Source organism: Neophocaena asiaeorientalis, unplaced genomic scaffold (assembly GCF_003031525.2).
Source record: "Neophocaena asiaeorientalis asiaeorientalis breed wild unplaced genomic scaffold, Neophocaena_asiaeorientalis_V1.1 scaffold55, whole genome shotgun sequence".
Taxonomy (NCBI): Eukaryota; Metazoa; Chordata; class Mammalia; order Artiodactyla; family Phocoenidae; genus Neophocaena; species Neophocaena asiaeorientalis.
In genome coordinates this window covers 2925706-2940872 of record NW_020175684.1, presented here as the reverse complement: position 1 = coordinate 2940872, position 15167 = coordinate 2925706, and the positions used below count along the sequence as shown (strand labels likewise).

At 35.0% G+C, this 15167-nt stretch overlaps 1 pseudogene; it reads right to left on the bottom strand.

Annotated features, from left to right (window-relative positions):
• Nucleotides 1–5001: 5001 nt before the first annotated feature.
• On the bottom strand, nucleotides 5002–6583 carry LOC112390945 (ribosomal protein S6 kinase beta-1 pseudogene; annotated as a pseudogene).
• Nucleotides 6584–15167: the final 8584 nt, after the last annotated feature.

Below are 15167 nucleotides of genomic sequence, written 5' to 3'. Positions count from 1 at the left end.
TCAGTAAAATTATTTTTCAGATAACATCTTATTTCCTCACCTGTAGTTTGGGAAATCTATAAACAGTTTTTGGAGAATAACAAACAATAAACATTTGCAAGTGAAAAATCTATCAGACTATGTTGAAAAATAAATGTATAAAGAAAAATGAGAGAGAAACCAGATTGAATACACTCAGTTGTCCAGGAAATTACCAATTATATATAAAATTTAATACTGGGGATATTATTACTTATAACTCCAGGGATCTGGGTTAGTCCTGAAATAGCTGTGTGGTTTTTATCAAATAACCACTTCTCCAGGTAGTCTTAATTTTACTCAAATCAAATCAGACAGCCAGAGTGCTAATAAGTGATTTGGTCCCTTGGAAATCTGTCTTTCATTGAGGAAAGTAATAAAAAGAGGTAATTAGATGTCACTAGGGTATTTTGAGGACCTATGTCTCTACATCATAAGAAACTCCTTAGAGGCATTACATTCAGATATTAGTATCAATAAAACAAACAAGCATGCAAATAAATGAATTTTACTCCCCCTATACAAGTGGTTTCTTTTTAGCTTAAACAATTAAGAATCTCAATATAAAACATATTTTCTCTTTTGATTTTGCCACCAAGAACTTACTGAGATAAACTTGAAACCTCTATCCCGTTAGCTTGCTCTCACCACCCTGTCAGCTTTATTAAGATATAATTGACATATAACATTGTGTAAGTAAGGCATACAAGGTGATGATTTGATACACTTATATATTGCAAAATGTTTACTACAATGAGGTTAATTAACAGGTTTTTCACCACACATAATTACCATTTCATTGTTGTTGCTGTTACAATGGAACATTAAAGGTCTACTGTCACAGCAACTTTTGAGTATAGAATACAGTATTATTAACTATAGTCACCATGCTATATCTTATTCACCTCATAACTGAAAGTTTGTATTCTTTAACCATCATCCCCCTGTTTCCACCGCCCCTCAGCCCTGGCAACCACCATTCTAACTTCTGTTTGACCAAAGTGAGTTGATAAGTATCCCCGGCTTTATATTACCCCTGACATTCATCGTTTTCTTTCTTCTATGCCTCAGCTCCCTCATCTGTGTATTCTAAACTCATGAACTGTATCTATTTTTGTTAGTTTTCGTCAGTTGAGAGCAGATAAATGTCTGAGTTTTCTTAACTATAAGTTAAGAAAATGTGCATAGATGAGCTGTGTGACATCTTTGAATTTTTAATGTTGCATTTATCTATTTCTTCTTTCATTTAATTTGTTGTTAATAAGTGGTGACATTATTTATTGACTTTGATATTTCAAAGGAAGCCACTTCAGCCTTAAAAAAAACATGAATCAAAAAAAAATCATTTGAAGTAAAAAGATTAGTTGTACTAATCCAAACTTGTCATTAATAAAGGTAATTAAGAAAATATCTAGTTAAAAAATCTGTAAGCATATATTTTATTAGCATTAGCTTTACTTTCTTGTCTGTGAAACTAATGGCTATTATACCACAGTATATTCATTTTTCTAAATATAGTGATATTTTATAAAAGTTAATAATTACAACTTGTCATGCTCTGATTTGTCTAATGGCACACTTTTAAAGAATTATTTAGGCATGGGCAATTTCATTTCCTTAATCACGTTCATATATCAATGAGGCATGCAATACTATGTATCTCTTACAGTATTAAAGAAGAATATTGTTTTAAAATGTGTTCCACACGGACAAAATATGATGTCACTTTGCAACTAAAACACAGACAAATAAAACTAGTTTCTGGAAGTCCTTCAATATAAAATTAAGCTGCAGAAGTCTATTTGGGAGATTTTCTTTTTTTTTTTTTTGTGGCACGCGGGCCTCTCACTGTTGTGGTCTCTCCCGTTGCAGAGCACAGGCTCCGGACACACAGGCTCAGCGGCCATGGCTCACGGGCCCAGCCGCTCTGCGGCACGTGGGATCTTCCCGGACCTGGGCACAAACCCGTGCCCCCTGCATTGACAGGCGGACTCTCAACCACTGCGCCACCAGGGAAGCCCTGGGAGATTTTCTTCCACATCTTTATCCTCTTCAATACCCCTTGGAGTACATTTCAAATGTGGATATCAAGTCCCATAAAATGGAGAAATGCATTGGTCTAATTGTATAAAATAAAATTTAACTGTAAAAATTCAAATGGCATATTTCTAATCTCTTCTGACTTTTGGTGATAGGACTAAGAATAAGAATTAGAAAGAACTGGTATTTTATGTAACACAAATCCTAATGCTTTCAAATGAAAACTTTTTTTTCTCATAGACCAAAGCAACAGCAGTGATTAGTTTAGGTTCAGGGAAATTGGAACATCTGGCATGACATTCCTATTACACAGCTATTCCCTGTTGTCTGCAGCCGAAACGCTTAGGCAAACTTTGGCATGAGAGTCTATTACATTTGCTGTACCAGACTGTTCCCTTCCTCATTTGCCAAATAGTCTATTGTCTAAATTTCCACTTAATCCTTATGAAAATAATATTTTGCAACTTGTAGAATATTTCTATAAGCTCTCCACAGTGTCCTCATTTTGAAATATTTTAAGATTTTTATTATTCTGATTTAAAATAATTTTGTGTAATTTTAAAAAGTTACTTAATACTCACAAATTATTGTTGTTATCTTGATTTTTGTCCACTATTAATACATCCATATAATAGAAATGATTGAAATGCACCTTAATTTCCCTTTTACATCATATTCTGAATCACGAGGATATTATCTAGAACATGTAGGGTAGTTGACTGCTTTAGCAAGGCAGTAGGTTTGAAATCCAGGTTTAGATGAAAAAAGAGATATTTCACATTCCTAAGCAGCCAGTCTGAAGGATTCAGAGCAGAGAATTCCAACGTGGAGTGAAGCCTACACCAGCCCATTTGTCTAAGTGATGTTTGTTCTTCAGTAACGGAGTACGCGACATGGCAAAAATAATGCCTTTCCCTTTTAGTGTGAATTAAGAGAAGAAAAAATGGAAGAAAATAGAAGGAAAGTAAGTGACCAAAACTGTTATTTCTTCCATCTCTTGGCTTGGTGTTAGTAAGTTGAGCCGGGGATGAAAGCACAGAGACTGTGGCTATACGGTACAACTGTGTACATGGATGTGATACTATTCACGGCAGTCCTGCAGGGAGGCTCAGTATCATAGCCTGAGGCACAGAGCTGGATGCAGCGTGCAGCAGAGAGTCAGGAGTTCATGGGCAGGAACAGCAAAGTAAGGTCTAGAGCCCTGCTGCCTGTTTTTATAAGAGAAAGGTTTATTGCAACACAGACATGTCCGTCATTTTATATATTGTCTAAGGCTGTTTTTGAGCTTCAATAGATGAGTTGAGTTTGTTGCAATAGAGACCAAATGCCCACAAGTCTAAAAATATTTATTGTCTGTCCCTTTAAGAAAAAGTTTGCCAACCCCTGTTCTAGAGCTTCAAACAGACACAGGTGAGACCTAATATATGGGTCCTGAGCAAGCATAGAGAGAACAGAACTTGTTACACCAGCATGCAAGGAATAGACACTCTAGGAACCATGTCCACAGAACCATGCCTCAGAAAAAATGGAGTATGAAACAGGCTCCTACCACTTCCTAGGACCAATTATTCACAGCTCTTTCCGATACATTGGTAGTTTGAAAAGCGGTCATTGGAGTATTTATACCATGGAAATTGACAAGTGCCACAAATCAGTGCAGGCATGCATTCATTCATTCATTTATTTTTCACGGAGTTTATTTTTAAACATTTACCAGCATACTACTGCTTAGAAAATGAAGAGTCAGAATTCACTGCCAGTATTTAAGGTGATACAGGCTCTCCCACATACCCCAAAACCCATCACATAGATGTGCTGAAAAGAATGACAGAAATCCAAGTGGCTAATTGTTTTTACTTAAAAATAATAAGAATTACCTATGCTTTTAATTATTACCCTAGCCTAGTTTTAAAACAGGTATGCTTAAAATCTCTTGATTTATTTAATTATTCATTCCCTTATTTATTTATTTGTTTATTTATTCATTCATTCATTCATTTATTCATTCCTGTATTTCTGTGTTTCTGTTACCTGGCAGGTCAGCTCCTTAACAAAACCAAATGAGTTAACAAATTTGTTTCTACAAATTAGATTTTACTGTAAGAAAATTTCCAAATACACAATGTTTATATATGCATATATACATTAAATTGTATTAAATGGAAAATATTAAATACACAGGTTTTACATTGTTTTTAAAGCTTAAATACCATGAATGTTTCTCATAGCATTAAATACTCTTAAAAATATCATTTTAAAAAACAAGCTCATAATTTTTTTTTACTTTCTCTTTTTATATGATTAAATATGATTTTTATTTTTTATTTAAAATATTCGTGCAGGAAGAAATTAGGGGTCTTCATCACCACCTAGAAACTGAGAGGCTGTTTCCTGGGCTCAGTAAGTTACCTGAATAAAACATAACTTGCAACTTTTAGGTTGTTTGCACATAAAACATCAATTGATAAGTTTCTTTCATCTTTGATTCCATATTTCTGGAGAAAGTTTGACCAAGTTTCATGCTAATTTATCCTTAGCTGAAAGTATTACAGACAACTTCATACTTTGCCTAATTAAAGGATAACTATTTTTCAATACAATCAGAACTCAACAGTGATTCAGAAGCAATACCTTACCCTTAATACCATCAGCTTCAAGTCATCAACATGAAAATCCTTGATAAGTTTGAGAAGATGCCGCTAGGAATCAATTAATTGATGTTCCTAGTGCCTAAGAGTTTCAAAATTCGACTTCACTTTAGTTCCTTGCACCACTGATTGATTTTTGAAAATCCATGTTTATTTTTCCTCTGTCCAAAGTGTTTTATGGAATGACACTGACTCTTCAAGACTGTTATGTAGAGTCTTCTTTTTTCACCTTGAAGGATACTCACCCATTCCCTCCCCACCTTTCTGCCTTAAATTCTTAAAAAGCATTGCTTTGTCACAGATTCATACGCAGGTGTTCTTGTTGTTTGGAGATCATGGGAAGAGCTTGATTTTGTATGGCCAAGAGTTTGGAGGTCAGAATGGAAATGGCGCTGAAGTTTCCCCAGTCATGGTCACATCTACCTGGTCTATTCCTGACACTTGTTTCCACCATATATGGCACAGGTGTCTGAAGATTTGCCATGCTGGCTTGAAGCAACTCTTCCCTGGAAATGTCCAGGAGAAAATTTGACCTGGCTGACAGGTGTTCATGGGCTGCCAATACATCTTCAAGTTGCCCAGAGTTTTGGTTCAAAGGAAAACTTTTCTTTCACGTTTTCAAGTACAGATGGAGTCACATATGCAGAACCCAAAAAGACCTGGCTGGCAATTTTGCTGAGAGCTGAGTCATCTGAGCTGTCAACAGGTAGATAGATGTTTGATGTGTAAACTTCAAATCAAACAGACTCACATCCTCTTTAGGTTGCAAAAGAGGTTTAAAGAGGGGGCTCTCCCTTCCCAGTTAGCAGTTCTTCCAAGTTAATATATCTGAAGAATGGATGAGCTGGAACTTCTCCAATGTCCCCAGGACCAGCTCCAAGATGAGAAGCAGCATTTCTTTTCAGCAGCTTTTTAAGCAGATCGCTGGCTTCTTCTGTGAGGTAGGGAGGCAAATTGAGTTTACACTTGAGGATTTCATCAATTGTTTTCTTTCTCTTCTCCCCAATGAAGAGGGTACTCCAGTCAACATGTCCTGTATCAAAGCTCCCCAGCTACACTAATCCCCAGCACTACTGTGGCCACTTTTCATCAAGACTTCAGGGTCCATATATTCTATTGTTTCACAAAATGTGTGTGTGACTGTTGCATCATGAATAGATTCTTTGAATAGTCCAAAATCTGTTAGTTTCCATGAACTTGGTGATTAAGCATAACTTTCTCCGACATCAGGTATATGTAGATAATCCCCCTTTGATGTAAATGTCCCAAAGCCATGGAGATTTCTGCCAGTAAAAGCAGGTTGTGTCTTCCATAAATATTTCCTCTCTTTCTAACTGCATAAGTAATTCTCCTCTGCTGAGATACTCAAGGATGAAGTAGAATTTTCCATCGGTCTGAAAAGCATAAATTAAATCCACAAGGAAAAGGTACTTTACTTTCTCCAGAATATTCCATCCTACTTTTTATATGAGTTGTGTCTTTAGCACTTTTTACTATCATTGTCTTTTTAAGCACCTTCATGGCAAATATTTTCTGAGTTTTTGCTCCTGTTACTTTTCTTACTTGTAAAATCTCTCCACAGACCCCTTTACCAAGTACCCAAAGTAGCTTGAAACATTCTTGCCTGACTTTTTCTGGCCCTCTGTTCACAGTAGTTTCTGAGATTTCAAGTTTCTCACAATGCTCCATGCCAAGGGCATAAGGTCTAACTCCCCCAGGGTCCATGCTTTCATTTAACCGACTGCTCTCCTCCAGCTCATCCTCAGAACCTGTATCCTCTGGCTGGTCCAGACTATTTCAAACACTCCTGCCATGTCCTCAGCTTCCCTGTCTTAGAAATCTGGTGCTGGATAAAAGCCATCTTGCCTCCTTTATCGCCTCAAGGGCCTGGACCCTCCATTGCTACAGCCATCTCCAGCTGCTTGGGCTATCTATCTATCTATCATCTATCTATCTATTTATCTATCTATCTATCTATCTATCTATCTATCTATCTATCTATCATCTATCTGTTGTCTAAGAGGAGGTTAAGTTAATGCAGAGTCTAGGCAGCAAAACAGGCTCAGTCCATGATCCCTATCTGAAATGACTAAATGGCAACATACTTTCTGAATAGAAAACAACACAGAAGTAGAAGTTTGCAGTTGAATATTTTGTCTCTCTAGGGGAGATAGGAGGAAGGTGGAAAGTAAGACATTCAGCAAGCAATCCTACAATTTGAACACTCAATGCTACCTGAAGCTTACTTCCTCTGCCCAAGAAATCCATGTTTCTCTAGATTCTCTAGATAGATGTCAAGAATTTGTCAAACTGTTGTTCAAATTAAAAACAAACAAAAAACGACTACAGATCAGACATTTTCAGAGCACGAATTTTGTCATTTACCTAAAATCTCTAAAGTAAAGAATATGAGTGTGTTTAATCGCCAGCCAGAAGCAAAAAATAATCACTGCCAATTTTAAGAAATGTAAACTTTTTAAGCAAAATTCTCCTGTTTGGATACTTACTTCATATGAAAGTTTTAACTACTTTAAAAATTCTTTATGCAAATATCTTTAACATACATCTTTATAATTCCTCTATTTCTTTAAGTAAGATTATTTAAAGTAGAGAAGCAAGGTAACATGATATTTATGTGTGTGACCTGTTGAGACAGACACCATAGTTTTGAAATCTGGCCCCAAGAATTATCAGCTGTGTCCCTGAGTTTATCTCACCCCACAGTGCTGCAGTTTTCTTATCTGTAAAAGAGATTAAAAGTGATTCGTACTCCATAGGCTTGGCGCAGGTTACTATATATAAAATATATATAGTACTTTCACCATAGTATTACTCAATATCTATGGGCTATAATACTAAGTAAAAAACACATTTTAATATTTTGACATATATTACCAAATCATCTTCTAGAAGTGAGGCATGTTATCATTCTTTGCTTCATCGACTGAGATATGAAAGACCAATTTTCCAATATTCTTAACATCTCTTATATACTAATTTTTATTCTTCTTTGACTTATGGTATGAAATGTTATTGTGCTCAAATATGCAATTCTTGATTAGTAGTAAGTTTCTTTTCATAATTTTTTCTTTATATTTTTTCTCTTTCTGCTTTTTATCCATTTAGGGGTCATTTATATGTGTTTTAAAAATCATTCTGCAAAAGCTTTTTAAATTAGTAGTCATATATAAGCCTTCATAAAGTAAATGACAAATATTTTAAAAACATTTTCTTCTACAATTTTTTTTCTGATGCTTTATTTTGGTCGTGTAGCTTATACTATATATTTTTTTCTTTGTGATCTCTCTTTTCCTCTGTGATATCACTTTTATGCTTTGATATAATCTGATCTCAAAATCAAAAAATATACACTCATGTCTAGTTTATAGTTTCATTTTTTGCAATTAATTACTTTAATCTTCTGGTATTTATGCTATAATATAACATGAGACTCGAGTATACTTTGATTGTTTTCTAAGTTGTTAACCTATTATCACAAGTCCTCTGACATTTTATGTAATCATTATCATTTGTTTCTATCTTATCTTGACTGTACCATTAAGTTGTCTATCAATTCAATCTGTCAGTTGTTGAGGCAAAATAGATTTTTTTTTCATTTTTGAAGCTTTATGTAATATAAATTGATAACTATAGGGGAATAATTTTTTCCTTTCCACTTACTTTCATATTCCCTCCCTTGCAACAAGAGTGTGAGGTTGTGTCCTAATCTTGTCCACTCTCTGATCTAAAGTAAAGTCTTCTGGAGGATTTCTGGAAAGGTATGCCTTCCTGATTAAAAAGAAAGAAAAAAAAAGTGATGAGCAGACAGAAAGCCACCTTTTTATATCCCGGATTGGACCTGGTCACATAAGTATGTGATGCTGGATCTATAGGACCACCTTTTTGTGAATAAGAGAACAGTATGAAGATGACCTAGAATCCAGGCATGGTTGAGAAGCTGAGTTATATAACCCTTGAACCACTTGCTCCAGACATCTTTTAATACTGAATAATTAAAATCAATAATAATATATCCTGCTCCTAAAACATTCTAGCTGATATATTTTCTCTAGCCATATCACTGAATCAACATGTCTTTATTAAATCAGTTGTCGATTTGATTTTCTTTCCCCAGTTCCTACCAAGTAAAAACCAAAGTCCTAAGGGTCAACACTCAAAATTCCTTAGAATCTCTCCTCTATTTTTCTTTCAGCCTCATCTCTGGCTATTTATCAGTGGAGCTACATATTCAGATTCCCTTCCCTTCCTCAAGATTACAGCCTCATACGCTGTTGAATCAATCCTAGCTAGAACATCTTTCCTACTCATGCCTTTTTACTGAAATTCTTTCTTGTCTTCAAGAACAGTCATGAATTCCAATGGAGTTATGAACATGTTTTCTCTTATCACAACTGAAATATGAAGCCTCTTTACCCTGAACACCAACAACTGTTTGTTTATATCATTTGAATGGCAATTTTCCACATGAGAATTGAAATCACTTACAGACCCACAGCTTGTTGTGTACACTAACACAAATTTAATATTCTATAGCCTGCAATTAATATGAATTTAATACTCCAGAAAATTTTTACCCAGGGAGATGAAGTTATAATAACTTCATTCATTGTTTTAGGAACTTACCGAATACCTGGTTATCTGAACAATAGAGTAGTCTACTTACCCATAGCTCCTTGTCAGAATAATAAAGCTCGATTTAGCTGAACAAACAAATCTTTACTCTTCAAGACTCACTTCAAACCCTTCTCTCACTGTGCCCACCAGTCCTAAACTATTACAGCCAAACTTTGCCCAGCCCCAAACAGGTCCCCTGTGATGGAAATTTGGGGAAATAGAATCAAAAACAAAGTCTCCCAACCCAGAAATTCTTTCCACAAAGGTAGTAGAGAAAGAGAACACTTTCATTATTGAATAAACATTAATTAAACCAGAGTGTGATGTGCATTACAAGCAATCTGCTAAGATATTTCTAAAACAAAAATAAATCTCACTCTTTTACACAGTCATGCATATACAACCCGTTACATGTTTACAAGGTAAGTGATAACTAGTCCTCAAGTCAGAGGACTTAACAGCACCATTTATCACATATAGTTCATCTTAACTTTGCCTTATTATGGGGGTGTCGTCTGTGTGAGTTAATTGGCATTATCCAGAGGAAAAACAAACTTCAGGTATCTTTATGATAATAGGAAGTAGTTTTGCACCTTGGAGTAAAGTGCCCACACAAATAGGCTCCTACCCTCCCACAGAGACTGGGAGTAAGGGATGCTATCTCTCATGATGAATACATTTCAAAGAAATAGTCTCTAAGTCCTTGAGAAAGACATTCCTAGGTCATAAACTAATAAAATACCAATCTAGCTTTCAAAGGATTTATATACATTTCAAAGAGAGGAGAAAGTACTTAAAATTGCAAATTTTCTAAAGTAAATGCTCAAAGAAAAAGGAGAAAACTGAGATCTCCAAATCTTTCTGAATATATTGCCATTGATGTCTCCCTTCTGAGACCCTACTAAGACTCAACACAGGGGCTCCCCCTACTGAAGTAATAAACTTGGCTTTACTTTATCCACAAGTTAGCATGGTGATGGCATTTTCGGGGACCTGGCAAGTGACACCCACTATTCGGCAGGCGGACTCTCAACCACTGTGCCACCAGGGAAACCCTTATACTAATATTTGAATCTTCTACATATCTTCTACTAGACTATAAGCTACCAGAAAGTAAAAAATATTTCCTATGTAAGTTAATATTTTCTTTTTCTTTTCTCTGTGGCTAGTATAAGGCCCTATAGTCATTTGAATATTCAATGAAAGAGCAGATTTTCTTTCATGGTCTCTACAATATCTTGTCCATGTTTTGTGATGTAAGTAGGACAAAATTAACTGGTTCTTCCCTGCAGACAATTTATATAATTCCCTCTTACTCTGAACACAATTTTATCACAAATACAAATGTAAGAATAACATCTGTCCTCTAATGTAAACAGAAAAATGACTGAAAAAATCAATTACAAAATGCCTGCTATAAAAAATTAGCATTATTTTATCATATCAATGGTAAAATATATGCAAATAGCACTATTTAACCAGACAGAAGTTACTAGGTTTCCTAATGGATTTTTACAATTACTTCTTATTCATTGATGTATCCCTTCTAGTTCTGATCCTCATGATTTTTCTCTGGTTCTCCATTTTTTTTAAAGAATATTCTTTTTAAAAAGCACTTCAGAGATGCATAAATGAGATGCTTTCTGAAAATGACCTCTCCAAAGAGATCTGTTTTGAGAGAAATTTTAAGCCCTTTCATTTCTAATTAACCCCCTACCCAGGGATTGTACAGTTTCTCAATCATCATAAAAGCCAGACTTATTTCCTTTAAACATTCTATAGAGCAATGGCTCCTGCTGTGACTAGACAAAGGCAAAATGCCAATACAATGTTAGCCATGACCTTTTTTCTCTACCAGAGTCATTAGGCAGTAGCTACTTCAGGATCACAGATGAAACAGTAACACTCAAAATGGTAATAAAAAAGTTCAGTTCTAATTAGGGAGAAAAAAACTGATACTGCAATTTCTTACTTGATACTTTCATTTAACTTACAGGAAGCCTGCTGGAAATGCTGAAAAACATGCTGGGGAGTTTATTTGACCTATACATTGCAATTACCAAATATCTGCCTAGATAGGCAATTAAAGTGAGCTAATAAAGAGCTTGCATTCAATGAAAATATCATCCTCAAGTGGAGTAAGACATTTACATAATTCTAAAAACATTTGGGAGAGTTAATCACGTTTCTTTTCTACGTGTTTCTTTTCTTTTCTGAGTCATGTCAGTTTTTGTAATTCTAGAATTTAGCTTTCTTTTCCAACTTAGATAACTACTCTCAGAGGAATTAATTATGGATGCTATTCTTCCCAGATTTAAATAAATAAAAAGGAATTGGTAAACATAATATGCTATCCCATATTATAGTCTTAAAGATAAATGCATAAATTAAGATTCAAATATAAATATTTGAAAGGAAAATACACTCTTTTTGAGCTAGTATGTAACAGGGGCATCTAAGCTTGTCTGAGACTTCAGAGAAGGTCTCAAAAAAAAAATGATTTAAGTCTTGAGAAATTAAGATTCAGGTGACATTTCTGGGCAAAGAGGGGTAGAGGAATAGTGTTCCAGCACTTGGGAGCTCTGTGATGTGTAAAAAGTTCAAGGAACCAAAATAAGATCAGAGGGACTGGATGTAGATTTGTGGTGTGGATTTCATCTGGAGAGTGATCCAAGAAAACATTTAAAAGAACTTTGAGGTTATATGCAGCCTATAATATATCCTACAACCAAGGATAAACTTTAAAGGGTCTAAAAATAGCACTTGAAAAGTATGGAAGTATCTGACATATGTTTTAATGAGGTTATAACTTAAAAATTTACAAGCATCCAGACACTAAATAGAAATAATAATACTTGGAGTTCCATATACTTCCTTCCAGGCCAAAGGGAAGAGGAGCAAACAGGTGTTAGGGAGATGCAGAGAGGAATTCTCTTAGTCACATGGCTAATTTTCCAGAAACATCTGTTTTGAGCCAGGGGCAGGTATCTGTAGGAAGTCTTCTGAAAACTTTAATGTCATTTTGCCTGTTGGGCTATTATGGAATGCAAATCTTAAATTATAGTACTAAGTCAATTAAACCAATTAGGTTATATTTTCAACTTTCAATGTCTAGATAAACATTCTAAAAATTACTTGTAATTAATAATTATGTAAATATGATATTTAATGTTCAAATAGTAAGATTGGTTTTCAAATGTGGCTTGCTAATAAGCTGATCTCATTTACAGTGTACAGAGAAATAAAATATGAATGGCTTATTTTTTTGTAAAGTAACATCTTAAAGGAACTGATGCCACTCAGGACTAAAATATAAAATAACTAAATCAAATCAATAAGTCACTGGATTACTGAATTGAACCACATTGTCAAATCCTTTAGTATCTGCTAATGTTAAAACTCTTCTTTATGGCAATAAATAAAATTCCACTTTTTTGGAAGATGAGTTCAATCACCTAGTAACACAGGGAGTTCATAGGTTAAATAAAAACAGACATATATTTCACTATTGCAGACCACCTACCATCCATCAAAGATTTTTAAAAAATGAATTAAACTGAAAATCATCATTTTTCAGAAAGGGAACAAGAAAAATTGCTACAAGACTTACCTGTCATTTTGAAATAAACTCGTCTCCTAAACGTTGCCTCTGATGACATTAAGATTGAAAGAAATGTCGCTGAAGGCTCTCCCCTCTGAATCACAGGGCATTAGATCACATAGTTCAAAGATAACTTTTCTCAGTAGCTGACAGTGCTATTCTCTTACTGAGTAAGATACTATTACTACTATTGTTATACATATATTACATGTGTTTGGCAGTAAAAATCCAGTTAAACAATAGAGATAACTGAAATGATGCTTTGTGTCATTTTATTACTTTTTTCTACATTCAGATTAATATTGTGATCAGTTCCTAAGGATTTGAATTCAGAGTCAATGAAAGCTTAAAAGATTTTACGTTAACAAATTAAGATTTAAATATCTTCCAACAAATCATAATATGAAATTGAGAACCTGGAAAATATACTTGCTTTTCTAGATCCTATCTTGTGCAATTAGGAGCACTCTGAGAGGAAAACATTCTAAACATATACACAAGCCATAAGACAACAGAAGCTAGAAACATGTGACCATAACATAGGCTGTCTGTGTTAATTCACTATGCCATTCATAAAGCCCCGGAGATAGTGAATCTTAACAATTTGCTCAGAGTTTTAGTCTATTTCTTACTATTCCTCATCATGCAGTTTTTATGTAATCAGAATTACCTCTTTATTCTTTCTCAAACAAGCCAACTTTATTCTTGTTTCCCCACCTTTGCAATTGCACTTACCTTTACTTCGAAAATATTTTGCTTCATCCTTTCGTTATCCAGATGCCAAATCTCCACAATATGGCAAAATCCCACCTGTAAATATAAAGATTTTCCTGATTACTTTTCTTTATTGCAATAGGAAACATTCATTTTTACTACAGAAAAAATGACTCTATGGGTTGGCAGAATGTAGGTTATAGGTCAGTTTTGGGTTAATTGAGCTCTGCTGAGTTTGGCTGGACTTGACTGGACTCAGATTAGCTCCATGCATCATCTAGTTCCAGAACACACTGTGAAGGATTAACCAACATCTGGGATATGTTGTTCTTAAGGAAGAGTTTGAAATAAATTACATAGATGTACCTAAAGATTCAGTGTGAACTCTTGTCTTGTGTAATGTCTACTCTCATTTCGTTGTCTAAAACAAATCACTTACACATGCCTTACATTGGAGGAGGAAATTATACTCTACTTTCTGGGAGATAGGACTATATAATACCCTTAGAAGGGAGAGAGCAGATATTCAAACAATAACATCAATTATTCCAATCTGCACTCTTGATGGCATATAATTGGCTCTCCTCCTGCATGAAAAAATGCACTCAATACTTCCCTTAGGAATAAAGCAAATGCATTTAATTAAGGCATAAAATGCAAAGTCCTACATCCCATGATCTCAATCAAGTCCAAATGCAATTCCTTTTGATCTGGAAACAAATGAACAAATTATACAAGCATATTCCTCATCCACACCCAATATTTTATGGTGAAACAGGGATACTCTAACCAAATAAACATACTCATTCAGATAGAGAAAAAGAAGAGACCCTCAGAGTCACTGCTGCATTGCAATTAATCCATGTGTCACAGTAGTAAAGGTCTGCCATCACAGAATTTAGGGAATATTCTCTGATTAATCCCCAATTTAACCCACTACTGTTTTGGTTACTGATCACCAATCCTTGTTTCTTGTAACTTAGACTTTGCTCTCCTAGAGGCTCTTCTTTCTTCGTCACTCTCCTCAGTCACGTCGGAAAGGCACATGGGAGAATCTGAGCACCGCAGAAGCTGAGTAACTTCCTGTTTCTGCCGTTAGAAAATTGAGAGCCTAAGACTTGTTTTGTATTTTAGTCTCAAACCAAGCTGGTGGCACTTTTGGAGATATAACTTTCAAAAACTTGTTGACATTTAGCTCTTTGACTTCAGTCAGCCCCTTGTGCCAGCAGTCACACCCACAATTCTTTTTGAGATGTATCTCTTGTCTAGATGTCTTGATAGCTATTTTGATCTTACCAGGCTTTTTGGGGACCACACATTTGGTCTCTTTTCTCTGCTTATAAGTCAGTGAGAGGTCTTAACAAAGAGTTTGATGATCACCTCTCCCTCTGTGTCTTGATTTGGTGTTTTCCTTAAGACTTTGTCTTCATTGGCTTTTGTGGCTCAGGCCTTTTCTAAAGTTTGTATTTTACTACTTTAGTTGAGTGTATCTTTCAAACCTGCAAGTCCTG